General features: G+C 40.6%; 1 protein-coding gene across 2 annotated transcripts in view; it reads right to left on the bottom strand.

The window, feature by feature from the left end:
• The window catches only part of WIPF1 (WAS/WASL interacting protein family member 1), a 123,314-nt gene that overhangs the window by 54,302 nt on the left and 41,362 nt on the right, over positions 1 to 27,650 (bottom strand). The window contains exon 1 of one of the 2 annotated variants that reach the window (XM_004032822.5): positions 20,569 to 20,708. The exons of the other annotated variant lie outside the window; for it this stretch is intronic. The gene's annotated coding sequence lies outside the window, so the exon portion shown is untranslated. Of the gene's footprint in view, positions 1 to 20,568; positions 20,709 to 27,650 lie in introns of those variants that run through there. 2 annotated transcript variants of the gene reach the window in all.

Here is a 27,650-nt window from a genome sequence, read left to right on the forward strand (position 1 = left end):
TCATTTGAGTCTCTATTTATGTCATTTATCTAAAACTCATTTTCAAATACACTTAGCCCTATTTAAAAAAGCTGCATTGATCCATTCAATTTGTGCTGGTCATTCTCATTCACTAATACCTCTGTATTTTTGTGTAATTCCAAATATCACTAGACTCAATGAACACAAATTCAGAAAGAAAATGCCCTACAAATTTCCTAAAAACACAGTTGCTCCTAAAAGTTAAGAAACGGGGATTAATAAGTTGGTTTTATGTTCATTAACTTGTTTTCATTTCACCTGGAGAGAGCCATTGCTAATTAGTAGTTAAGTTAAAATTCCAAGAGCAGAATGTGGAGCCACTTGTCTCAAAATCCTCCACTGCAGAGAACAGGACTCCTCTTCATTTCACTAAGAAAATGTTCAAAGGCTTTTCGGATAGTCTCACCCAACTAGGGAATGGAAGACTGCTTATTTTCAAGGCTGCCTTATTCTAGTGGTTGAGGAGTAAACAAAGAGAACACTAAACGTCTGGGAATGTTTTCAGAGGTGACACATAACAAACAGGGAGAAAATAGGCCTTGAGGCAAGATCTGATTTAACTACGTAAGTGAGAAAAAAAAACATGCCACAATTCCTATCATTATTCCCAAGTTCTGCCACCACAAGCTGATGGCATTCTGACGTGAAAGGTACTAGTGCCAAGAGTCAAATAAAGCTTTGGCAAAATTGAACACCACACAGAAAACAGAGTATCCAACTCTCATTGTCAGGGCATTCATGGAAAACAAGTATGAAGATCAATGTGAAATCTTATTTTCCAAAGTACAAAGGCTTCTGTATACAGAATTTCCTACTATCCAAGCTATACTCTTAACCTGCTGCAAAACACCATGTGGAGGTCCATCTTACTCTTCACTAGCATTGTTCACTGCAATGCTTTCCAACCTCTGTTTGCACCAATGTTGAGATCAAGTTTTCTCCTATGTTCCCTCTGCCCCAATATCTTGAGAATATAGATGAGAGTGTCTCAGAAGTTCTAATATGCACAAAGATGAGAATATCTCAAAAATATTTATAGCATAAGTAACATGGAGAAGTTCAAGCAATGGAGAACAATACCAACATATATTCATTCTACTCTGGATTCTGTGACATGTATATAATCAGTCTTAAAAGTGCAGCTTTAAAAAAGTTTTAAAGTTATGACTTTATTCTAAAATGCCACCAAACCATAATAAAGACAGTGTACAATATATTACTTAGGGAAGAAACTGATACCTGTTATCGCTTTGATAGAATTTGGGCTTAAAAAAAATAAAGTTGATAAAAGGATGGGTCAATTCAGTGGTGATTTGCCTCAAGGATAAATCCTCCCACTTCCTACACAAAATAAGCAATTACATTTAAAAAATACAGTCAGAATTTTATGGAATAACATCAGTTTTTAATGTATGAATCAGAGAACATAACAATCACTATAAATGTAGCATGGTTATGTATTTTAAGTCTCTAGTCCTATTTTCCTTAGTGTAGGCATAAAAGTTCTTAAAGGCTTAGAATTTACTCTTAAAATACTATAAAATATTACTATTTTCATGACAAAAGCAATTTATGAATTTACGGAAAAGGGAATATTTATAAAATGTGTTAGTAAAAGCACTGTTTATGTTTGTATAGCAACATTTAAAAGTATTCAAAGGTCATTCATTGCCAAAAATATTTAAAGCAAAATAAAAGGAAAGTTAAAAACAGCTTCACTTAAACTTGGCAGTTTCTAAAATTTATCAGGACCCAAGAGCCTGGAAGTATCAAAGATTAAGTGGAAATCCATATTCAAAAGAGTTCTGTGGAATTCTTATAAAGAGAAGAGCAGGCAAAGGTCATCGGAGGACATTATTTTAGCTGAAATTCTGAGTATCATTCAAACAGGGGAGCCAATGCTTGGTATTAACAAAGTGCTGTTTTCTACTGCAGAGCTCAGATGACAGCCCACCCCCTATTTGCCAAAATTAGTGGATGAGAAATCATTTCATGAACTCATCCAAAAACATGAAGTGCACTAATAAAGCTTTACTGCCATCCCTCAGTCATCACTTTGCTTGGCTAGGCTGGTGGCCAGCAGGAATATCTCCCTCTACAAAACTGTTTCAAAGTAATGACTTGGAGGAAGTGGTGTGCTGATACCATGAAAAAAAATTCCCTCAAACACAAAGATAGTTCAAAAAGCATCTGTATATGGCTCAGAGGAAACAAACAGCTCAGCTCATTTCAACTCAAAAGAAACCCAAGAGACCAGTTTACCTTGGCCATGGTTACACACATGCAGGCAAACTTAAGGTTGGCATTTATCCAGGGATTTTGATCCGTGCCAAAAAGGATGATGAGCTATCCATCCTGAGGTCAAGATGGAATAAAGAAAATACACTGAAAGAGAATCATGTGTCTATAAGAGGATTTCACACCTTCCTCTTCACCAGACAGGGAGGCCTCGACCCCTGCTGGAATGGCAAGTCTGGCGTCCCTTCCTGAAGCCACTACTAGATCAGAAGCCCACTCTGAGCCTCCATCACATGGTTTCTCCCCTGCTGAGGCCTTTCCAGTCTTCCTTCCACAGTGTGGTCCTTAAGGAGCTAAGGAGGGAAGAGGATACCTAAAGCACTTGTTTGTCAAGCTTGGGCTGAAATACATCTAGAATCTTTAAGATGACCAACACTGAATTTTCCATTTTTGAGCGTTTAAAAGTATTCTTCAAATTAAGGGAATACATAAGCAATAAAGACCATGTTTTACTGGGTTTTGAAAATTATTTAGAGTTTTCTGTAAAAGCAGTTACTTTTCTGAGAGACAGGTGGCAACTGCTACCAAAATTTCAAAAAGATCCTTATTTTTATTTTCAAATAACTTTTATTTCACAAGAACTTTGTCAGTAATGGTCTTTAAATTCTTTTCAATCCTGGCTTTGTATTGCTATTTTGAGGTGTTTCTTGCTAACTGGATTAAGGAAGCCCAAAGAGCCCTCTGGTTTTGGTCATCAAGAAAATTTGTCTCACAACTGATGATTTATTTGATTTTTTTTTTCATTTTTTTAAGAGGAAGACAGGAAACAGTGATAAACCTTTAATATCTGAAACCTGTGTCATTGACCTTCAACTAGATAGTGAGGTTTTCAGTTCAGAACATTTAGGGCCCATGTTACATGTGGGGATAATTAAAATGTTTCAAGTGATGCTTTCTATTCTTCAAGTGTTGGCCATAATATTCAAGCTGGGTACAAGCAGCAGAGATTTTTGTCTGAGCTCAGTCCAAGCTCTGCAGTTTCTGCTGTTTGTCTTTCTAGGTGGCACCAGTCAGTCATCCTCTGCAGCTCATGAAACCCAGCATAACCTTTTGGGCTGCTCTGGAAAAACACATTGAGCAATAAGGGTTAGAATACTTTGTGTTCAATGTTTCCAGTGCTACTCTCTGGCCAGGAGAAATACCAAATCATAGGCATCTGGAAAAGAGAGACAGCCCAGAAAGAATGATGATGTTACAAAGCCTGTGAGCACAGACCCCTCGTACACATTCACCTACCTGCTGTCTGCTTAATGCTGAGCTATAGGCATCGGAGCAAATGGTAATTTCTATCAGTCATGACTCAAGAGCTGGTGTGGTCTTCAAGTAGCAATGGATTGACTTCCAGGGAGTGAAATGTCATTGTTCTGATCACCTTGTGGACACAGGGAGTGGTGAAAAGTTGAGTCCATGGCAGCATCAGAGCAAGAAGGAAGTGCGGTTGGTTGGAACGCGCACCCTGTGGTGGTGATGTTCCCCATTAGCATTTCCCAAAGGTCTCACCCAGCCATAGTAAATTATTAGGAGGCCCTCAGCATCTCTCTGTGTAGTTTAAATATCGTATTGTATTTTCTTGGCCAGTCCATGAATGGAAAGAAGTGAATAAAGATATCAGAAAGTAGACAAACTGCAATGTGACCTGATGCAGAGGTGGAAAGGGTGTGGTCTGGAAAGGCAGAGGTTCAATAAAGGCCTTTGAGGTTTCCTTTCATTTCCACAGTTCTTAGTCACACAATTTCCTTTGTGGATTTTAACGGTAACTAATAAGGCTTTGAAAAGGAATCGAATTGGTATGCTAGGTGGGAAATGACAAAGGTCATCTTGCCACTTCAGCAGGGTTATTTTAACCTTTCTTTTATACTCTTCAATCCTCTTTCCAGAAGAATTGAAAATCCCATAATTAAAAGACCTTCCTTTGTGCCCACATTCCCCTTCTGAGATCAACTAGAGCTGGGCTCACCCCAACCATGGTCAACTGGACCAGGCCAGCCAGGCTTCAGGCTGGAGAGCACACTGTGAGCTGGTCTGTCCTGAAAAGCTCGGCACAGACAAGGAAAAGGTAATGCACGAGGCAACTCAGGTCCCTCCTTGTCTCAGAAGTATGAACTGAGGATCAAGGTGGGGCAGGCAGTTAGCACCAGGGAAACAAGAGCAGGCAAAAATGGACAGCTGAGCCAGTCAACCAGTGGACTTAAGAGAGGAGGGGAGATCTGCCATCTCCTGGGACTGAGGGTGCACTGTGGCTTTTCAGGTACCTGAACCACATCCTAGTCCCAATAATTCTAATAATATTAATACTAACAATAATAACAAAAGTAACAATGAGCATGTACTGAGCTCTTATTGTGTGCTAAGGAGTGTTCTAGGTGCTTTTATAAGTATTATCCACTCATTCAATTCTCACAACCCTGTAAGATGCATCTGGGTGCTGCTGATGCTGATGAACAGACAAGTTAAGTTATTTGACCAAGGCCACAGAGCTTATAAGTGGCAGAGACATAATTTAAGCTCAAGTGGTCTGGCTTCATGCCTCTGCTCAGTCTGTGCCTCCCTGTGGGGCTAGTCCTGAGTCACCTGTCTCCTTTATTGCCCATCTTTACAATAAAGCCCCTCCTATTAAAGAGGCCCTACAGAGGGTCTTTTACTCTTCTATTGTCTCACAATTAGCATTTTCCTTGGCTCCACTCATTATGAATCTTATTAACTGACACATACACACACACACACGCACACAGAGTTTTTGAGAAAGGGTCTCACTGTGACACACAGGCTGGCAGGCAGTGGTGGAATCACTGCAACCTCAACCTCCTGGACTGAAGTGATCCTACCTCAGCCTCCTGAGTAGCTGGGACCACAGACGCATGCCATCATGCCCGGCTGTTTCTTTTTTTTAGATATGGGGTCACACTATGTTGCCCAGGCTGGTCTCAAACTCTTGGGCTCAAGCAATCCTCCCACCTCAGCCTCCAAAGCATGAATGTAGTTTTGAATTCAGTTTTTGTTATCCTTTCATGCCACTAAATATTCTTTGAAAGCATGACTTTTAATGACTGCATTATATTCATTTATTTATTTAACATTTACTTAATAACTTATTTAACACTTAACATTAAGTGATCACTTGAGTCCAGGAGGACGACGTTGCAGTGATTGTACCATTGCATGCCAGCCTGTGTGTCACAGTGAGACCCTTTCTCAAAAATCGTCATCTAGCTATCTCTTACTTTGCTTTTATAATTGTGCTAATGTCAATATCTTTATACACAAATCCTTGTGCACAGGTAGGATTATGCTATAGAATAAATTATAGAAACAGAAGTATTGGATCAAAGAGTTTGAACAATTTAAGTTCACTTGATACACAGTGCAAATGGCCTTCGGGGAAGCCTAGACCCCCTTTGGCTACATAAAAGCTCCAGGGTCTGGGCATGGTGGCTCACACCTGTAATCCCAGCACTTTGGGAGGCCAAGGTGGGAGGATCACTTGAGCTCAGGAGTTTGAGACCAGCCTGACAGTACAGTACGACCCTGTCTCTACAATAAATTAAAAAATTAGCCAGGTGTAGTGGTGTCTGCCTGTAGTCCCAGTTACTTGGGAAGCTGAGGCAGGAGGACCACTTGAGCCCAGGAGGTCGACGTTGCAAGAAGCCATGACTGCGCCACTGCACTCCAGCCTGGGCCACAAGGCAAGACTCTGTCTCAAGAAAAAAAAAAAAGAAAGCTCCATTCACCATACCCTTGACAACAATGAATGCTGCAGGTTTAGAAAACCTTTATCTTAATTTGATTTCTTGAATGGGTCAGAATAATGCATACATTTAAACTCTATGCTCCTTAATAAAATGTCAAAGGGCCATTTGCGTGTTTATTAAGAGCAAAAGCCTATGACCTACAATCTCCAATGTTGAGACCACTGACGCCTTAAAATGCTTTAGAATTTCAGAAATGGAAATCAGAGATCACTGAGTAAACAGCTTCAGTGAATATAGAAGGTAACCAAAACTCAGAGAAGTTAAATGACCTGGGTAATATACTTGACTTGCAACTAGAATCTAGGTGTCTTGCCCTGTGATTCATTTCTTTAGAACAGATTCCTTCATTAACCTAATGGAAGCAACAAGCCATTGTTACCGGGGTGAAAGTATAAGGAAAAAAACTGCACAAGAATATATTTGAAAAAGAAACTACAGTTGTTCTAAACTCTATTTTATCTTCATAGTAACAAGTTAGAAAAAGTTATTTTATAGGCAAAAGTAAAAATTCACACCTAGTTACTACTTTATTTTCAAGATCCCTGCTAAAATCTACAAATAATTTTTTTCCTAGGACCATTAAAATATTCAGCACATACCCATTATCCTCTCATCCAGCCAACATTTACTAGGTCTATACTATGGCCAGACCCTGTGCTAGGTGCTGTAGTAAAAGGGGGAAGAGTACCAAGGTAAGAAAAGAGGGATTCATTTTAGGGACATGTGAGCAAATCATCACAGTGAGTGTGACTGGGCAGTAACGGGGTGCACATGATGCCGTGGGGGTGCCGGAGCAATGAACATGGAAGGCTTCACAGAGGCATGTGAGCTGTGCCTGTGCTTGAAAGCAGGGGAAGAAGTGGATTAAGATAAAATAAGAAGAATAAGGAGTGGAGGGGCAGGGCCCACTGGAGAAGGCTGCTGTCACATGTGGCTAAACACAGCAGCCTGGGAAAATTTGTGCTGGTGGGAGATGAGGCTGGAAAGGTGGTCTGGGATCAGGCAGCGTTCAGGAGTTTGGACTTCGCCTGGAGGTGTTAGGACCCATGTAAGCTGTTTAAGCAGCGATGCCATGGTCAAAGTGGCACGTTACCAAGCTCATTCTAATGGCAGTACGGGGAAGGACTGGAGACTCTGAAGGCAGGAGCTTTATCTGTGCTGGTACAGACAACCAGGTTGCAGGCTTAAATTAGAGAGAGGCAGAATAAATATGAAAGAGGAGATGAGTTTGAGTAATATATATTAGAAAGAAATAATAAGACATAGAGACTAATTAGATGTGTGGGTGTCATTAATGAGACAGGCAAGGAAGGAGGAAGGCCAGGTTTTGGATGAAAGGGATTTGTACACATTGAGCTTGAGATCGAGTGAGGTATCAGAAAGTGAATGAAATATCCAGAAAGCGAATGAAAATACAACTCTGGAGATCAGGAGAGGTATAAGCAGAGTCATAGATCTGAATAATTAGTATACAGCTACAACTCTCCTACCAATCTCCCCCTCCCCTCCACCCCCATCGCCCACACACTTGGATACTTCCTCTTCTCTGTATATAGGTAGAACAGCACTGTCCACTAAAAATACAATGCAAGCCCCATGCATATTTTGCAATTTTCTAATAGCCACATTAAAAAAGTGATGTGGAAAACAGGTGACATTAATTTTAAGAATATATTTTATTTAACCTAATGTATTTACAATATCATTTCAACATTAATATAAAAATTACTAACGAGATATTTTATATTGTCCTTTCATACTAAGTGTTTAAAATCCAATGTGAATTTTCCACTCATGACCCAGGCCATCTCAATTTGGACTAGCCACATTTCAAATGGCCCCTGCTTTGGACTGTGCAGGACTACACAGTAGCCTACCAGGGTGATTAGGCACCAACATGAACTTTTTTAACCCTTGAAATTTGTGGAATTAAATTAAATGGAATTTAATTTTACTGATGAGAGAACAATGAGGAAGCCTGCTGGGCCCTCCAAATCACTGCCCACCCCACCCTCCCTTCTCAGAGGGGGTGCAAAGGGGCAGTGTTACATGCTGTTGGAAGTTTAGGAGACATGAAGCATAGAAAATCATTTCCTCTAAATGTTGCCTTTTAGGTTATTAAATACCCTGACAGCAACCTGACTGGATTTAGAGCCATGAATTTGTTATCTCTTAATGTGGATATATATCTGGTCTCCTGATAAATTTCCTAAGGCTGTTGTTCCTAAACTTCAAATATTTGCAAACTAACTTCATAATTTTGTCATGCCTGCATACCACCAAAACTATATGATTTGTTTAATATTTTTATTTAACTCAACTAACCTAAAAAAATCTAAAGACATATTTAGTGTCATCCTAAGTAACTATATCCATGAAATCATGAATTTCATATGTTGTTGTACATTTTTTCTACTACACATTAAAACAAATACATATTTAAATAAAGAACGTTTATCCATGTCTCCTAAAATCACCTCACAAACCACCTATGGTATGATTATCAAACTCTGAAAACACTGTTCTTGGGGAAGGGAAAGGAAAGTAACACTATAGGATCCCCTCTCTATGCCGCCAGTGCTCAGTGCGGTGCGCCTATCCTAACTCACCGAATCCCCACTCTCCTATGAGCAGGCTGATGGTCACTGCTACCCACTGGTTGTCTTTCAGGCTTGCATTTATTCTGGCTGATTAGCACTTGTGTCTGCCCCGCGGTCAGAAATTTTATATGGCAACCTGTATTAACTATAAGGAAATTCTTAACAATTTTTATTTTTGTTTTTAATTTTTGTGGGTACATGGTCTTTGTTTTGATTTTCCAGAGGTTACAGAGCTGCCAAGTCTGGGATTTGAGCTTTTACCTATAAACATCACAAGGCAGAGGCAACTACAACACCTACCATAATGCCCTCCTAAGAGGTGTTCTATTTGTTGTTGTTAACAAAATGATTTTCAATTATGAATTATCTTAAAGCCCAAAGACTTTAAGAAATAAGAGTTGGTAAATTTCAATGATGGGGATGCGTAGTACCAAAATGGTTTAAAACAAATGTGTTATATATTAACATAAGTGCTTCTTAGTGTATTAAATAACAAGATCTAGTGGCTAGTCTAATAATTACTATAATTTCAAATGGTAATACATATAAACAATATTAAAAGATATCTGAAATTGCAGTGTGTATTAGTTAGTCTATTGTTGTGTAATAAATTAGCCCAGAACTAAGTAGGTGAAACCAATAAACATTTACTTTATCACAGTTTCTGTGGGTCAGAGATTTGGGCACAGCTTGGCTGGGTACCTCTGGCTCAAGGTCTATCACAAGACTGCACTCAAGGTGTCAGCTGGGGCTGTGTTCCCATCTGAAAGTTTGGGGGAGAACCTGCTTCCAAGTTCACTCACATGTTGTTGGCAGGATTCATTTCCTGACTGGCTGTTGGTTACAGGTCTCCCTCAGTTCTCTGCACATGCGTCTCTCTATAAGGCAGCTCTTAACACGGTAGCTGGCTTCCCTGAGAGTGAGCAAGACAGTGAGAGAAAGCTCCTAAGAAAGAAGCCACCGTCTTTTTATACCCAAATCTCAGAAGTGATATCCCATCCTCTCTGCCACATTTCATTCACCAAAAGTGAATTATTAAATCCAGTGCATATTCAGGAGGAGGGACTTATGCCAAGGCATGAATTTCAGCAGGTGGAGATCACTGGGGACCATCTTATAAGCTGCCTGCCACAAAATGAAATAAAATATCTATGAGCTCTATTGGTGATGGTGTCACAGTGCTGTTAATGCTACTGCAGTTCGTTGGCTACGTTCATAATCAAAGAAATGCAAAATTTCAGCTAGAGGTTAGTGAAAAAGAGGTACTATTTTTCCCATCTAGTTCATAGACTTCAGGTGAAAAAACCCCTGTGTTAAAGGATGCAGTCTATCTTGCACCATCTGAAAAATCAGTCTGGTGCTTTGTGGATGGGCACAGGGATTCCTCACATACCCCTGGAATCCACCATCTGTGGGCATTTACTGTGTTTGTGAAAGATTCTTAAAAAAAGAAAAAAAAACATGTGGTACTGCTAGTGCAGCTCAGAAATAGATCAACTTTGAAAACTTCCCTCACAGCTGCAAAAGGCAAGTGTTTGGCACCAATAAATCAGAATTAGTGGAGCTCAACTAATAATGAACCTTTCATCTCCTCTGGGCAGGTGGTCACCAACTGAACTATGGGAGCAAACAAGCCATGGTTAGATGTAATAACCACATTTCTAATGACAGGTAGGACTAGAGCAGAAAGTGAGTGGAGGAGAAGTCTTCCCACAAAATTCAAATCTTCTTAAACTTGGGGCCCTCTGAAAACATTAATCAAAATTGTGTTTCTAGGGGCTGGGCTGACCTCTGCTTATTACCTTTCCAGTCATAACCACTGCAGGTATTTTTCTTCTCGCTAGTGAAAAACAGCCTGGGATGCTATCGACAGGCCCCTATCAGAGAACCAGTGAACTAGGGACACAATTATAGGTTTCAATTTTCCCCTCCTAGATGCCAATCCAAATTTGTCATCACCTGTTCACAGAAATGCCTTCCGTGTTTCATCTTACTTGGGTGGAAATGGGGTGATATTCAAAATATTTAACAACCAATGAGGCACAGGCACTAACCAATTAGGACAACATAAGATGCTGGAGCAGGGTCCAGGGGCACCCTGTGCTGTGCTGGCATTCATCCTTTAGTTGTTGAATTATGGGAGAAGTCTTAGGGGTTCTGGGGGTGTGCTCAGGGGGCTGAGGGTGATGACAATTCGCCAACTGGTTTTTAGGCATCTCATTATTTTAATACCCAGGATGTCTGCACCAGTGCACACAAGATTGAATATTCACTGTGGAGGGGGGTTGGGGCTGCTGCTCCCAAGGGCCCCCATGGAAGGCTACTGGTGTGGAAGCTGACCCCATCGCCCAACAGCGTTCTGACAACTGGCACTATGGGGACAGAGCCCTGTCCATTTTTCTGAGCCCTGAGCTCAGGCCAGAGCCTTAAGGTCCTGGACCACTTCCAAGGCTTGCAGAACCCCTCACTCAGGTCTCCTGGGGGCGGCTGGCTGGCAGTCTCCCAGTTACCAGGCACTTTCTGGGAGCAGCCAGGGACAGCTGCTGCCGGCTGGCATCAATGGGCTTCTGTGCAACTGAGGGTTGAGTGGAAGTTTCCTTGTGGGTTTGATGGAGGGCGTGTTCTCAGTCCACAGGTGTCATACCACCCGAGTAGCCTCACCACTGTACAGGACACAGGCCTAAGAAAAGACTTGGCTCACGAATCCCCCCACTTCGAGGATTGGTTTAGCAACTTCCTGAGCTTTCTGAATGAGGTCTCAGGTTTTAGGCTTATCACAAAGGAGATCATTCTGCATGATCTTTTGGTCTGCATTATTTCACTGAAATGCCCGGGTTTGTTTTACTTTACTCCATGCTTCTGGAAAGCAGGCTGGGGTGCTCTGGACGCACATAGACCTGGGTCTGAATTCCAGCTCTGTGGAATGCATCACCACTTCACTTCACCACTCTGAGGCAATTTCCACCTCTGTCAATGGGGCTCATGGGAGTGCCTGCCTCATAGGCTGGTGGAGGGTCTAATGAGATAATTTAAAGACAAATTTGATAACTGTTTTCTTGTAAGTTGAGGGAAAGATTAATTCAAAACTTTTAGTCTCAGTTTGGGCTAGGAAATGCCGGTGTTATTCCAGGGTACTAACACAGGTATTTTAAAAATAAGATGCTTTTTGCTTTCACAAGCTGACTAAAAAGTAAAGACAAAAAGTGACTTCAGAAGTCAAATGTAACTCAATAGTCTTACATGCTTAGATCCAACCCAGAAGAACTCAGGGTTCTCCCTCCTGAATGAAGATAATATGAAGTTGCATATTTCGATCCATAGTTGGCTGAACCCACAGATGCAGAGCTTGTGAATATGGAGGGCCAGCGGTATCTCCTTTTCTACAGGAAGACGGCATAGTTTAATTCATTAAAATTTGTAAAACTACATAATATCTGTTTCAATGACAAAAAGCAATTTCAATTATATTTAAGATGACATTTACATAAACATAAAAATTATAACCGTCTCACTCTCAACTACCTTGACATAAAAGCAGAGGAAAGCTTGATTTGTTAAGGTATTGCTTTCACCCATTTTGTTTAAAAAAACTTCTTTTTCTTAAAATAAGAATTATGGAATCATTAAGTTTTAAGCAATGAGAAGCAAAGTTCGAAACAAGAATCCTGATTCTTCACTTCTGTTTGCCCAAAAGAACATTCTCTCTCTGATTTCAGTCCCAGAAATCAACCACTGAACACATCACTATGCAGAGTCACATTCCATGTTTTTAATGGAAGTTTTAGAAGCTACAGATGAATTCAGGAGTGATATTAAACCAAGACCATTAAGAAAGATGACTTTTTTCTAGGATTCTAACTCCTATATTCAGACACATATACCCAACTGCCCACTTGACATCTCCACTTGGCTGTCTGTCTCATAGACATTTCAAACTCACTATATCCCAAACAAAAGTCCTAGTATCTCACCTCCACCCCAAATTGCTGTACTCACAGTCCTCCCCATCTCAGTCTGATGGCATTTCTATTCTTACTACACTTAGGCCACTTCCTATTTTCCTTAACTCCTCTCCTTTACTTATTATTTTTCAATCCAACTGCCAATCTTGCTGGTTCTACCTTCAAAATAACCAGACTCTAATTACTCCTCACCATCTTTACCGCTAACCCTTGTCCATGGCACCAGCATGTCTCACTGGAGTATTCAATAGCCTCCTAACTGGTCCCTCTCTTCCACTCTTGTGCTCCCACAGTCTATTCTCAATACTGTGGCCAAAGGGAGCTGTTAAATTTAAAGTCAGATCATTGTCTCTTTTTGGATCAAAATCCTCCCCTCACTCCCAGACTCTGGGTGGAAAGCCAGAGTCCTACCATGACCAACATGGCCCTCCAGGATCTCACCTCCAAATTACTGGCTCCATGTTACTCCTTGAATACGCCAGGCATGTTCTGCTTCTGCGTCCTCAGGCTTTCCCCATGTGGCTACATGGTGAATTATCTCACCATTTTCTCCATGACAGCTGCCCTTACCAGCTCACCTACACCCATCCTCCACCACTGTGCTCTGCTCCTCCTAGCCCTGCTAGACTTCTTTCTCCACAGCATGTATCCCTTCTAAATTCCTAATATACATCACCTAATATTTTTTAGATTTATTGTTTTTTGTCCACATCCTTTAACTTGAATATAAGATCCACATGGAAGATACTTAATAAATAAATCTGAATTAAGGGAAAATGCCAAACAAGAAAAACAAAGAGAAAAAACTTTGAAAACATCCAGTGTCCAAAAAAAGGCCTTATGATTTTTTCTTTTTCTTTTCTTCCTTCCTTCTTTCTCTTTCTTTCTTTCCTTTCTCTTTTTCTTTCCTTTCTTTCTTCCTTTCTCTTTCTCTCTCTTTTCCCCTCCCTTCCTTCCCTCCCTCCTTCTCTCTTTCTTTCTTTTTTTTTTTTTTTGAGACAGTCTTCCTCTGTTACCCAGGCTGGAGTGCAGTGGTGTGATCATGGCTCACTGCAGCCTTGACCTTGACCTGCTGGGCTCAAGTGATCCCCCTGCCTCAGCCTCCTAAGTAGCTGGAACCACAGGTGAATGCCACCAAACCTGGCTAATTTTTAATTTTTTGTAGAGATGGGGTCTTCCTACGTTGCCCAGGCTGGTCTCGAACTCCTGGCTCAAGCAATCCTCAAGGCCATCTTGGCCTCCTAGAGTCCTGGGATTACATGCATGAGACATCACACCTGGCCAGGCCTTGTGATTTCTAATAGCAGGACCCATGTATTACATCTCATTTTTTAATTTTAATAATGTTTGTGGCATTTTGAAGAGGACCAACAACAAAGTAAGCCTGACACTTAGGAGAGGCTGCTGTTTACCCTGAAAAGACCCCTAAGAGTGGCATTCTTGGGGAGGGGTAGAACACTACATCAAGCTCAGAGCATTATCATAGAGGTCCCCAAATCTCCCTTTTATCTGGGAGCCAGAGGGATCAGACTCAGAATGTCTGAGTAAAAATTCACAAGAGGCTGCTGGGCACCCCGGAATCTACAAAAAAAATGCCATTTCTTTCCAGTGACCATGTCCATTGTCCAGAATATACCTTTCTGAGCTAATGGTACCCAGGAAGTTGACTTAGCATTCAGAATGTGGTTCAGGGGTGTTGGAATCAGTGCTAAGGATGGCTAACCCTTCTGAGGACTGCTTAATCCATGCCGTGGTGAGCCCTGATAATGCATCACAACAGATACTTCACAAAAGATCTTCATCCATACTTACCAATCCACACTCATGTCCACAAGATTCAGGACCTATTTTCCAGGCCAATACTGGGCAACCATTGGAAATTTTTCCTCTCTGCTCCATGAGGACCAGTTCATTGCCCACAACCTTTCTCCAGGTAGGATGGATTAGCTTTCTACCCACAAAATTCCAACCATATGGCTGTGCTGTCTTCCAGGAATTACGTAGAGCTCACTTTGCTGGAGTTCTGGAAGTTCCTCAAATCTTCAATCTGTTACTCTACTCCCATTAGGCACAGATCTGGCCTCTGTAGATCCCAGAGGCGCACCTACTTTCAGATTCCCAAGTCCTTGGGGCCCCTCAACATTTCCCCCTTATGTCACCAGTATGTAGCCAGGGGCCTTGTTCTGCACCCTCTACCATCATTAATGAGCTACTTTGACCATAGACAAATCACCTAATCTCTCTGGGCCTTAGTTTCCAAATCTAAAAATAAAAGGATATAACTCTCTAAGGTCCCTTCTAGTTGTAAAAAATCCAAGATTATTTTTTACCTACCTCTTTAAGATTTAAATGATGACAACAGCATCTTTCCTAAACTTTTCCTGAGGCCAGATGTTCCTGGCACTGAAGTAGAGGAAAAAAATAGTTTTTGAATAACCTAACATTTTTGCCTTTTAGAGAAAATTATCCTCTGGCCTTTTTAGTTCCCCTTCCCTTACAGCTACCTCCTTATGGACCCTTAAAGGAAGTCTTTAAAACACAGAGAGGCTGAGGCAGGAGAATTGCTTGAGCCTAGGGGTTCGAGACTGCAGTGTGCCATGACTGTACCTGTGAATAGCAACTGCACTCCAGTTGGAGTTGGGCAACATAGTGAGTCTCTCTCTATCAAAAAAAAGTAAACTATTTATCCTTCCTGATTCATCAGGATCTTATAAAAAACACTGTTATTTTCCAAATTATTTTTCTTACATAAAACCTCTTAAACAGTTTTATTCTGATAACTATGCTCATCAGCCTTGACTTTCCTCTGTTTTGCAGGGAAGGCTATTAAATGCTCTGGGGAAGAGGAATAAAAAGCTCAGACAGGGCCAGGGAAGGAAGCATGCTGTCCATGTAGGTAAATTCTGCCCTGAGCTTTCACAAGGTGATGGGCATGAAATGGCAGAGGCGAAAGTAGGGAGTGGAGAGAAGGGGAAAAGAAGAGGGAAGAAGAGAAAGTCTGAAAGCATATATTGTTTGCTTAGAAAAAAGTTTTAGGAGAGGTCTGGTGGCAGTTCAAGAATGTTCACTTAGTTAGACGACTTCTAAACTGAGACTTGCCTAAGAAGCCACACTGCAGGGAGGAGGTAGAGTTGGAACAGCAGTTCTCTTCCTTTAGCAGCCCCTCCATCTAGCCTTCCGCATAGCAGGCTGGTGAGGTATTGAGCAGCCCCTCTATTGGCCCCGCACCCAGTTTTCAGAAGTTAAGTTCATTCTACAGGTCTCTAAATGCTTCAAGGGAGACCAAATCTATCCATTGTTGGCCTGGAAATCAAAAAAGACATTCCAAATCTTCACCATTCAGTAAAGCAGTGACTTACTGAAAGAATTACAGTTTACTAGCAAACCCCCCAAATGAATCTCTATGTATAATACATGCATAACTTCCTAGTCTGAAGATAGCAGTATTCCAAATAATTGTAGGCTCCAAGATACCACTTAGTGACTTCTAATTTAGGAAACATATGCTCTAGAGAATTCCTCCCATTATACACACACACATACACACACGTATATTTGTGTGTGCAAACACATATCCTACTATAACAAATGACTCTGTTTTTAAGCCACACTAGGTTACAAAACAATACGATGAGTTAACTTAAAATATGTCATATTAAAATCTGGGCATGAACGCAACTAGAAAGGAAGCCTAATTCATACCAGAAAATATCAAAACAAAGTCTGGTAAGTATCTAGCTAGTTAGACAGTCTCAAAGCAGTAGCTTCTCATTAGCATTGAGAAATAACAATCTGAGTGGTAATGTGAATACCTACTGTGGAACTGGTACTGGATGTTGTATAAGCTGGGAACGGATGCCTGTTAAATTCAGTTTGTTGCACTATGACAGGGTTCTACTTCAAGGACTCATCTTTTTCCAGTTTATTCTTTTCCAGGAAAAGCTTTCTATGCACTTTCATAAACAAATGCAACTCTTCTTGTCATTTTCTGGTTCCTTTTTTTGGGAGAAGGGGACACTTAGAGCTTTTTTTTTCCCTTTAAACAGCACCAACCTTCTTCTGACTGATGACAAAATAGAGGGAAATTGAAATGGCAGAGTAAAAAATCAATCAGGCACATAGGCAATCCCTTCCCTGGTAGTGTTACAGAGCATACATTAGTATTCATGATATTTTAGTTAGGAGACAACATCTCCAGCAAAAGAATCACCACACAGCACTGTGTCAGGCCGTCTATCACATCTTTCCTACCACTTCCTTGCACAGAATCTGTAATCCAAACACCTACCATGGCCACCCCTCCAGAATAGCCCCATTGGTCTTGCTCCTTTTCCTGGGACAACAGCCCAAGTCCCCTCTGCATCCTTACTGCTCAGAAGCAAGACATGAACATTTTGTTTGAGGCATTCTTGAAGAAAAATGATAATGATCTTATAATATGAGGTATCTTCAAGTTTGTGTTTTGGGAGGAAGAGTGGTATAAGAAGACACAATTGCTGGATAATTCTCAGAAGCCAAACATAGAATTACCTATGATTCAGCAATTCCACTTCTGGGGACATACCAAAGGAACTGAATCCAGGATCTCAAAGAGATATGTGCAAACCCACGTTCATAGCAGCATTAGTCACAACAGCAAAAAAGTAGAAGCAGCCCAAATGTCTACTGATGAATGAAGGGATAAAGAAAATGTGATATATACATACAAATATGTTTGGCCTTAAAAAGGAAGGAATGTTTGACACGTGCTAACACCATGGACGGACCTTAAGGACATTACGCTAAGTGAAATAAAGCAGAAACAGAAAGACAAATATTATATAATTCTACTTATATGAGGTACCTAGAAAAGTCAAATTCATAAAGACAGAAAGTAGAATGGTGGCTGCCAAGAGCTGGGGGAAAGGGAATGGGGAGTTGTTGTTTAATGGGTTTAAGTTTCAGTTTTGCAAAATAAAGAGTTCTGGAGATTGGTTGCACAATATGAATATACTTAACGCTACTGAACTGTATCTTAATGGTTAAGATGGTAAATTTTGTTATGTGTCCTTTATCACAATTAAAACTCCCCCAAAACCTATAGTTCTTAGTATTTCCCAATATGATGGTGATAACAATAATACCTTACAAATGTCCAGGAACTTCTTTCTGAGAAATCCAGAGAGCTGGGCCTCCAGATTCGTTCATGCCAACTCAAAACGATACCAAGGATGAGTTCAGTTGCAAAAGTTGCACTTAACAGAGTTTAACTTTCTTTTCCCCACTAGCATGAATGTTTGGTATATATCACCATTTTATCCCTCTGAAACCAGGGTCACTCAGACATCTGTGGATGTCGACCCGCAGTGCCACTCTGGTATTATCTGGGATTCAGGGAGGAGAGGCCTGCCTATGTTGAGGAAGAAGAGAGATTTGTGAAGTTAGCCTCATTCCTCTTCTATTTAGAGAGTTCAGGAATGTGTCCATGCTGTTCCTCCCCACAAAATTCACCATTTTTTCTCCAGATTAAAGGTGACTTCATCTCTTTCCACTTTGACCTTTAAACTCAACTCAGTATTCAAGTTGGCAGTCATTCCTATCTAAAAATTACACACAAGATTAATACTCCAGGTGCTCTCTACCACCCAACAGGATCTGTTACCTTCTGCCATTCTGTGTCTCCACTCGTTCTTTCAGAACCTGGGAATCAGAGGTTTTGTATAATGATGACACTTTATAAGCCATTTTTTGCATCTCAAACACAATGGAACACAGCGCAGTGAAAGTGGAAAGGTGGGGAAGGGGCTGAGAAATAGGAGAGAATAAGGACCCCCAGAAGAAATACAAACAGCTTTTGGAAGGATGCATTTACAAAAATGACATCAGGCAGCTGGGTGCAGTGGCTCACACCTGTAATCCCAGCACTTTGGGAGGCTGAGGCGGGCGGATCACCTGAGGTCAGGAGTTCAAGACCAGCCTGACCAACACAGTGAAACCCCGTATCTACTAAAAATACAACATTAGCCACGTGTGGTGATGCATGCCTGTAATCCCAGCTGCTTGGGACGCTGAGGCAGGAGAATTGCTTGAACTCAGAAGGCAGGGGTTGCAGTGAGCCGAGACGGTGCCACTGCACTTCAACCTAGGCGACAAGAGCAAAACTCCATCTCAAAAAAAAAGACATTAGGCCCATCTGGAAAGTATTCTAACAAAATAAAAAGATAAAAAGTCCCTTTCTACTATGAGCAGCAGATTTGCAGAATATAAAACTTCTGGAACAGCAAGGCTGTATAGCCAACTAACAAAGCAAAACAAAACTGAAAGAAGAGCTCCTTCGAGGGATGTCCAGCCACTGCTAAGCTGTAAGCCTCTTCCTGGGGCTCAAGGGCAGTACTAGGTACAAGAGGCCTTCCTACTGCAGTTCCCAAGTGCGTGTCTCCTACAGGCATTTGTGCAAAGGGCTCCAACCAGTGATAAATCCAATCTTCCCTCCATCCCTCCAAACCTGATGACAATGTGGGCTGGCTCTGTCTGAGCTAGCGCAGGGTTTCTGAAACCACTAGGGCTGATATGTCCAGCTTAGAATCTTCTCTTATTCTCTGTCAGCTTTGTCTCCATTTTCTTGTACAACTTGGTAGTAAAATATGAAAAAAATGTGGCAATTGGAGGACAGAATCAACCATGATTTTTCTCTTTCATCACTGTTCTAGTTATTTGGCATTACTAGGATATAAACAAGTGAGTCCACGAGCCCCTCACCCCTTCGTTGTTTATCATACAGACACATTTTACAACACTTTGGGCTGGAATGAAGACATGAAACAGGAAGTTCCTGATCTTGCTCTCCTCTCCTCCTTATCCTCCCTGTCTCAGTTAACACAATAACACAGTCAAAGATGCCGTCTAGTATGTTTCCCAAAAACACCCAGAAAGAGTTCAGCAGCCTCTCTGGCTAACCTGTCCTAGAGCTGCACAGCAGTCCAATAATGTAGGAACTTCTTTCTCTTAACTTGGATTTGAGATGTTTTCTTTTTCCACATACAGGTCTGAAAGCAGCAGGCCACTGCGTAATTAAACTGTCCCTCATTGGCCTCAGGAAGAATAATCTTGGGCCCTTTCTATGTTTCTGGACTGCTGCTTCCCAATCCTCTAGCCATCTTTCTGGCTCTTTTGCAGACTCTTCTCTAGGAAGCACAAGGCTGAAGACATAAAGCTCTGGCAACCGTCACACCTCACGGCCTCTTCAGGGCCTGCTGGGCTTTGCTCTGGGCTGTGCCTGCTTCTTAAACTCTGGTGCCGGGAAAAGGATTTCCTCGTCTCATATTCAAGCTGTCCCTACTGCTGCTTCTCTACTCCTGTTTTGTGTTAGTAAAAGAAGGAAGGAAAGAAAAGGGGGAAGGAGGACAGTAGAAAAAATAAAAAAAGGAAACTTAAGAATTTATAATGACATACTATTTTAACATGAAATACAAGCCAAAAGATGAGCTTTATGAGATGAAAACCCCACAAAACAACAAACTTTTGCATATAACCTCGCAAGCACGTTTTTATGCACAGTATTTCTGTATTTTCTAACACCCTTTGAATGCCATACAGATGTCTGCAAACACAGGCTGATCTGTCCCGTTTCACATTTACATTAACAGGTAAAAATGACAAGAGGCCTAGCTGAATTCCACGAAATAAGTTATTTAAAGAACATCTGAAGTTTTGTTCTTTCAGAAGCAGAGAAGTTCTAAACAGGGAAGCAGGAGATTCTGAGAATTTCATTTTCACCATAATGGCTCAGTGTTTGTTCCTCTAACAACGTGCAGTTAACAGCTGTGCGCTGGCTCTTACATTCAAAGCCAAAAAGCAAGTTCTTCACATTAGAGAAATTGTTAAAGACAGTTCAAGGAAAGAGAATTAGGTATTTTAGAGTGGCTACGAAAAGTTTTCCAGGGGGCAAAAAGCACTAACCTGTGTTGTTTTAATCTGCTGAAAACAACCAACTTCTCGAGTTCCCCTGCTGTCTTCTAGCCAGTTTCCTGTAAATGTTGCATGTGACATTATACTTCCTCACTGCACCTTCTTTGACTCGCCTCCCTAACCGGTCAGAGGCATGTGATAAGATCAATTTGCTGCTTGCTTCACATGGGGGTAACCCTGTGTCTGCAGAAATGATTGTCTCCCCCAGCTTGTTTCAGGTGTTCCCAGGACACAGGTAAAGAGGAGATAAGCCAGGGGGAAGTCATGCCTGGACTCCAGGCACTCCTGACTCCAGAGGAACCTGAAGGGGGAAGGGAGAGACAGTCTTGAGCCCCAGGGTCACCTATCTTGAGACTGGAGTTCAGCAGCTGAGAAGGGGCAAAGCGTTCACAGAGGAGCCTGGGGCTTGGGTGCTCTGCTGTCATTAGGACAGCCCCTGGGACTGCCACCCTCAGGGCAGCTGAGGAAGGGCCCTTGACGGTGCTGCACCCAGGATGTCCCCACACTCCTCTCTGGAGGGCACCAACATCAAGGGAACACACTCAGGCCTTGGTTCATATTTCTGGATCCTGCAGCAACCATGGCTACACACCCTGAATTTCCTGGGACTCTCTCAAGTTCACATGTGGTCATGCTGTCAGACAGTGTGCCCCAACTGTTGGTTCGGAAAACAAAACCACTGTATTCTCAGCCTTCCAGGGCTAAATAACTGGGAGACATTTCCCTCCTGCTGACCTCCAAAATATGCCAGCATTTTGGTTTCCCTTGAAAGGGCTGGGCATCATCTTCCTCCAGGATGGTGCTGGGTTCCTGGCAGCGTGTGAGTCCTGGCCATGGGGGCTCTGATGGTGGCCTGACAAGAGCACCAGAAGAGTGCCGGCTGTGACCCTCTCTGCTCTGTACAGCTAGAGAGGCTGGAGGAGAGCTGGAGCAGGGACTAAGCAACAAGGCCAAGGGCACCATGTCTAGCTTTCTTGTTCTACTCACTGGTGCCTTCTGTTTTTTGTGTGTGATTCTCTCAGCCATCAGGAGGGTCCAAACATATTGGAATTTGTGGATATAGGAAGTGGTGGTGTGTGGGAGTCAAATGATCTCCTGGACCAAGGGGAATATTCCACAATTTATAAGACTTGACTCTGCAAAAACCCCAAAGTTGCTTCTATTTGGCTACCCTGGCATGATTATTTTTTAAAAATGCTTTTAAATGGATTTTTTTGTTTGTTTTTTAGAAAGGTAACTGTAGACATATTCCAAGTCTTGAAAATATTACCCTATAATTCCCCGATGAAGTTTTCCATGGGAGAATACCGAGTAAGGAAACCAGTCCTGGGACTCAGAACTGTGGACAACAGTAAAACCCTGAAGTCTCACCACATGATTGCACTTCTGGCTTTGAAAACACACATAACTGTTTTTACCATTTTGACAGTTGATGGCTGGTTTTCTGATTGAAATGACATTTAGATTAGACAGTTGAGTCAAAATGGCTGTCCAAGCTATAGCAGACATGGCATTAACTTTAAAATAGGAATAATGGTACAATTTTGCCATCTTGGAGTCAGAAATTGTAAGAACTTTGGAAAAACAAAATACTACATAGATGAAAAATGATGATGACTCAATTTGAATGTATTTAGAAGTCTCACATTCTGGGTTAAGCTGCCAGTTCCATTTTTCAACTAAGCAGCTGCATATGTTCTGCTTAAGCCGTGTTCTGTGTGGAATTTTTAAAGGCCTTAATAAAATGCTTTATAATTTTCCATGAAAATCCCTAACCTGGCTTTCCGTCCATGATTTTTTTTTCTGGTTAGGCATTTAAAAATTTTAATATACTTCATATTTCAGAACAGTTACAGATTTACAGAAAAACTGAGAAGACAGTACAGAGTTCCCATAAATCCTACGCCCAGTCTCCCCTATTATTAACTTCTTAAATTTAGTATGATACATAAGTACCAATTAATAAACCAATAGTGATACATAATTATTAACTAAAGTCCACAGTTTATTCAGATGTCTTTAGTTCTTACCTACTGTCCTTTATCTGTTCCAGGAGCCCATCCAGGACTCCACATTACATTTAGTCGTCGTGTTTCTTACGCTCCACTTGGCTGTGACGGTTTCTCAGGCTTTCCTTGTTTTTGACAACCATAACAGTTTTGAGAAATACTGGTCTGGTATTTTGTAGAATGTACCACAATTGGGCACACAAATGGGTGTTTTTCTCTTGGTAAGACTGGGGTTATGGGTTATTTGGAGGAGGATCACACAGATAAAGTGCCATTTTAGTCACATCGCATCAGATATATGTGCTATCTACATGATTTAATACTGCTGGTGTTGCCCTTGATCACCTGGCTGAGGCAGTGCATGTCAGTTTTCTCCACTGTAAAGTTGCTCCCTGCTTCTCCCCACCTTTCCATATCATACTCTTTGGAAGAAAGTCCTTCAGGGTAGAGTGTCTATATAAATTATTTGGAATCCTTCTGCATGGAAGATGTCTCTTCTACATATTTATTAAAGTATTCAATCATTTATTTATACCAGTATGGCTGAATGGATATTTATTTTATGCCTTGCATTTTAATTCAACAGTACTTTATTCTGTTGCTCAAATTATTCCAGCTTTGGCCACTGGGAGCTCTTAACCATTGGTTTCTGTGCTCCTTTGACATACTCCTATCAATATTTTTTTCTTTTTTGTTTTTAAGTACTTCCTCACTTTCCAGCACTACAAGATGCTCCAGGCTCACCATGTATAGTACCTCCCCAACTGTTTATGATTTTGGTTTCTTTTTTTGTTTTGTTTTGACAAAAGAATACAAAAATAAACTGATGGGCCTAAGAAAACATGTGTCTTCAATTTTAATTAGTTCTGCTTATATGTATTAATAAAAAATTTTGTTTAATTACATTCATAAAATTAGTCCTACCTACCTGGCCTCTACCAGCTGCAAAATACCATAATTCCAGTGGCTCACGCCTGTAATCCCAGCACTTTGGGAGGCCTAGGCAGGTGGATTACGAGGTCAGGAGATCGAGACCATGCTGGCTAACACGGTGAAACCCCGTCTCTACTAAAAATACAAAAAATGAGCCGGGCATGGTGGCGGGTGCCTGTAGTCCCAGCTACTTGGGAGGCTGAGGCAGGAGAACGGTGTGAACCCGGGAGGCGGAGCTTGCAGTGAGTCGAGATCGCGCCACTGCACTCCAGCCTGGGCGACGGAGCGAGACTCCATCTCAAAAAAACAAAAAACAAACAAAAAAAAAACCCACCATAATACCAAGTGAAATACCAAGTGAAATTCTGCACTGGCTTAATCCCAAGATGCATGGTTGTGCTGGTAGTGTTTTTTCCCCTACATATTTTTAACATTCCTGGAATCGAAGTGCGCATTTAATGTCATGTCTTTTTTTCCTCCTTACCTGTTATTAATTTGATGTTATACCTTATAGTTGATAGTTTTCTGAGAATGGAGGAAATAGATCAGTCAATTACTTTTTGTTTGGACTAAGAGATGTAATTTATTTTCACTGATTTTTTTTCCCACTGAACAAATATTTTGACTAAAGTGGTTTGATGTGTAGCATGTGCAGACATTAAAAAATCCCAAGATACATTCTACTCCAAACATATTCTAACTTTACCTCAAGCTACAAATTCTCATCAAGTCCTAAATATAGATAAAACACAGATATTGATATAAATTAAAAAGGGGAGTCTAATTTTATTTTTTAAATTGACATTGTAACTGTACACATTTATGGGGTACAATGTGATATTTTGATACATATCTATATTGTATAATGATCCAATCAGGGTAGTTAGCATATCCATTAACTCATGCATTTATTATTTATTTATGATGAGAACATTCAACACCTCTCTCCTGGCTATTTTATAAAATACGATATTTTACCACTAACCATAGCCTCCCTACTGTGCAAGAGTGCACCAGAATTCACTCCTCCTGTCTAATTGTAACTTTGTACCTGTTGACCCCATCTTCCCCTCCCTCCCCAATCTCTAGTAACCATCTGTTCTATTCTCTGCTTCTATGATATCAACCTTTTTTTTTTTTTAAAGATTCCACATATGGGTGAGAGCATGTGGTTATTTGTCTTTCTGTATCTGCCTTATTTCACTTAATACGATGTCCTCCAGGTTCATCCATGTTGTCACAAATGACAGGACTTTATTCATTTTTATGCCTGCATAGTATTCTATTGTGTATATATACCACGTTTTATTTGTTGGACATTTACGCAGATTCCCACATCTTGGCTATTGTAAACAGTGCTACAATAAACACGGAGGGCGGATATCTCTTCAACATAATGATTTCATATCCTTTGGATATATATATCCAGTAGTGGGACTGCTGGATCATATGGTCATGCTATTTTTAATATTTTTTAGAAATCTCCATACTCCTTTTTTGTTCATTTGTTTCTTTTTTCTTTTTTGTAAATTCTTCCAGATCCTGACCCATACTATTTTCCATAATGGCTGTACTAGTTTACAGTTCCACCAACAGTGATAAGTATTCCCTTTTCTCCACATCCTCGCCCAACACTTGTTTCCTTTTGTTCTTTTGACAATAGTCATTCTGAATAGAGTGAAGTATATCTCACTGTGGTTTTGATTTGCATTTCCCTGATGAATAGTGATGCTGGACATTTGTATGTCTTCTTTTGAGAAATGTCTACTAAGGTCTTTTGCTCACTTTTATTTTTGAGACAGGGTCTTGCTCTGTCACCCAGGATGGAGTCTAGTGGCATGATCATAGCTCACTGCAGCCTCAAACTCAGGCTTAAGTGATCCTCCTGCCTCGGCCTCTTGAGTAGCTGAGATTAGAGGCATGCATCATCACGCTTGGCTAATTTTTAAATTTTTTGTAGAGACAGAGTCTCACTTTGTCACCTAGGGTGGTCTCAAACTCCTGGGCTCCTCCCATCTCATCCTCCCAAAGTGCTGGGATTACAGTTTTGCCCATTTTAAATCAAGTTATTTGTTTTTGGTTTTTTTGTTTTTGTTTTTGTTTTTGCTATTAGTTCCTTATATAGCCTGGATATTAACCCCTTGTCAGATGTATGGTTTGCAAATATTTTCTCCCATTCAGTAGGTGATCTCTTCACTCTGAATAGTTTTCTTTGCTGTGCAAAAGCTTTTTAGCTTGATGTATTCCCATTTGTCTATTTTGGCTTTGTTGCCTATGCGTTTGAGGTCTTATTTTTAAACTTTGTCCAGACCAACGTCAAGAAGAATTTTCCCTATGTTTTGTCTAGTAGTTTTACAGTTTCAGGTTTCACACTTATGTTTTTAATCTATGTTGAGTTGATTTTTGTATATGATGAAAGGTAGGGATCTAGTTTCATTCTTCTGCATGTCCTATCTAAAGCAATTAGGCAAGAGAAATAAATAGAAGCATCCAAATTGGAAAAGAGAAAATCATATTGTCCCTGTTTGCAGATGACATGATCTTAGATATAGAAAACCCTAAAGACACCACCAAAAAACTGTAAGTACAAATAAACAAATTCAATAAAGTTGCAGGATACAAAATCAACGCATAAAAATCAGTAGCATTTCTATATGCTAATAGTGAACTATCTATAAAAGAAATCAGGAAGACAATTCTATTTACAATAGCTACAAAAAGAGATACCTAACAATGAACTTAACCAAGGTGAAAGAAGTCTACACTAAAAACTATAAAATTTTGATGAAAGATGTTCTCACTCATAGGTGGGAATTGAACAATGAGAACACATGGACACAGGAAGGGGAACATCACACTCTGGGGACTGTTGTGGGGTGGGGGGAGGGGGGAGGGATAGCATTAGGAGATATACCTAATGCTAAATGATGAGTTAATGGGTGCAGCACACCAGCATGGCACATGTATACATATGTAACTAACCTGCACATTGTGCACATGTACCCTAAAACTTAAAGTACAATAAAAATAAAATTAAAAAACAAAACTTTGATGAAAGAAATTGAAGAGGACACAAGTATATGAAAAGATATCCCATGTACATGGATTTTTTATTTTTTATGTATGTATGTATGTATTTATTTATTATTATTATACTTTAAGTTCTAGGTACATGTGCACAATGTGCAGGTTTGTTACATATGTATACACGTGCCGTGTTGGTGTGCTGCACCCATTAACTCGTCATTTACATAAGGTATATCTCCTAATGCTATCCCTCCCCACTTTAATTTTAATTCTTTAATTTAAAGAATTTAAATTTAAAGAATATTGTTAAAATGGCCAACCTACCCAAAGCAATCTACAGATTTAACGCAATCCCTATCAAATACCAATGACATTCTTCACAGAAACAGAAAAAAATCCTGAAATTCATATGAAACCATAAAAGATCCAAAAGAGCAAAAGCAATCCTGAGCAAAAAGAACAAAGCTGAAGGCATATCTGACTTCAAAATATACTGCAAAACTACAGTGACCAAAACTCCATGTACTAGAATAAAAACAGACACATAGACCAATAGAACAGAATAGAGCCCAGAAATAAATTTATGCACTTACACTCAACTGCCATTCAACAAAACTGCCAAGAACACATACTGGGTAAGAGACATTCTCTTCAATAAATGGTGCTGGGAACATTGGATATCCATGTGCAGAAGGATGAGGGAAGGTGTTAAATTCTTTTCTAGGTTTACTGACTCCTTTTGTGTTTACTCCATTACTTTTCCAAGACCTCATGAGTCCATTATCATGCCTGGGCAACCTAATATTGATGCTGAGGGGTTGCAAGAATGGAGTTTCAGTCTGGCTGATGAGGAGCAAATGTGCTGACTGGTCAGCAGGCAGATCCAAAGGTCTCCTTGCTTCTGCTTTCCTACTGAGACAGATAAATAAGTGCACAGTGGCAGGACTGACCAGGAGTCCCCTCTCTGTGGCCAGGATTTTCTCTCCAGCTAATGAACCGCTGTTATTTTGGGAGCATGATGTTTTATAGATCTTTTTTCTTTTAATGGACAGAGACTAATTCAACCATTTCCCACTGGCATATCTTACAAATGGTCACAGACAA

The sequence above is a fragment of the Gorilla gorilla genome, chromosome 11 (assembly GCF_029281585.2).
Source record: "Gorilla gorilla gorilla isolate KB3781 chromosome 11, NHGRI_mGorGor1-v2.1_pri, whole genome shotgun sequence".
Lineage (NCBI taxonomy): Eukaryota > Metazoa > Chordata > Mammalia > Primates > Hominidae > Gorilla > Gorilla gorilla.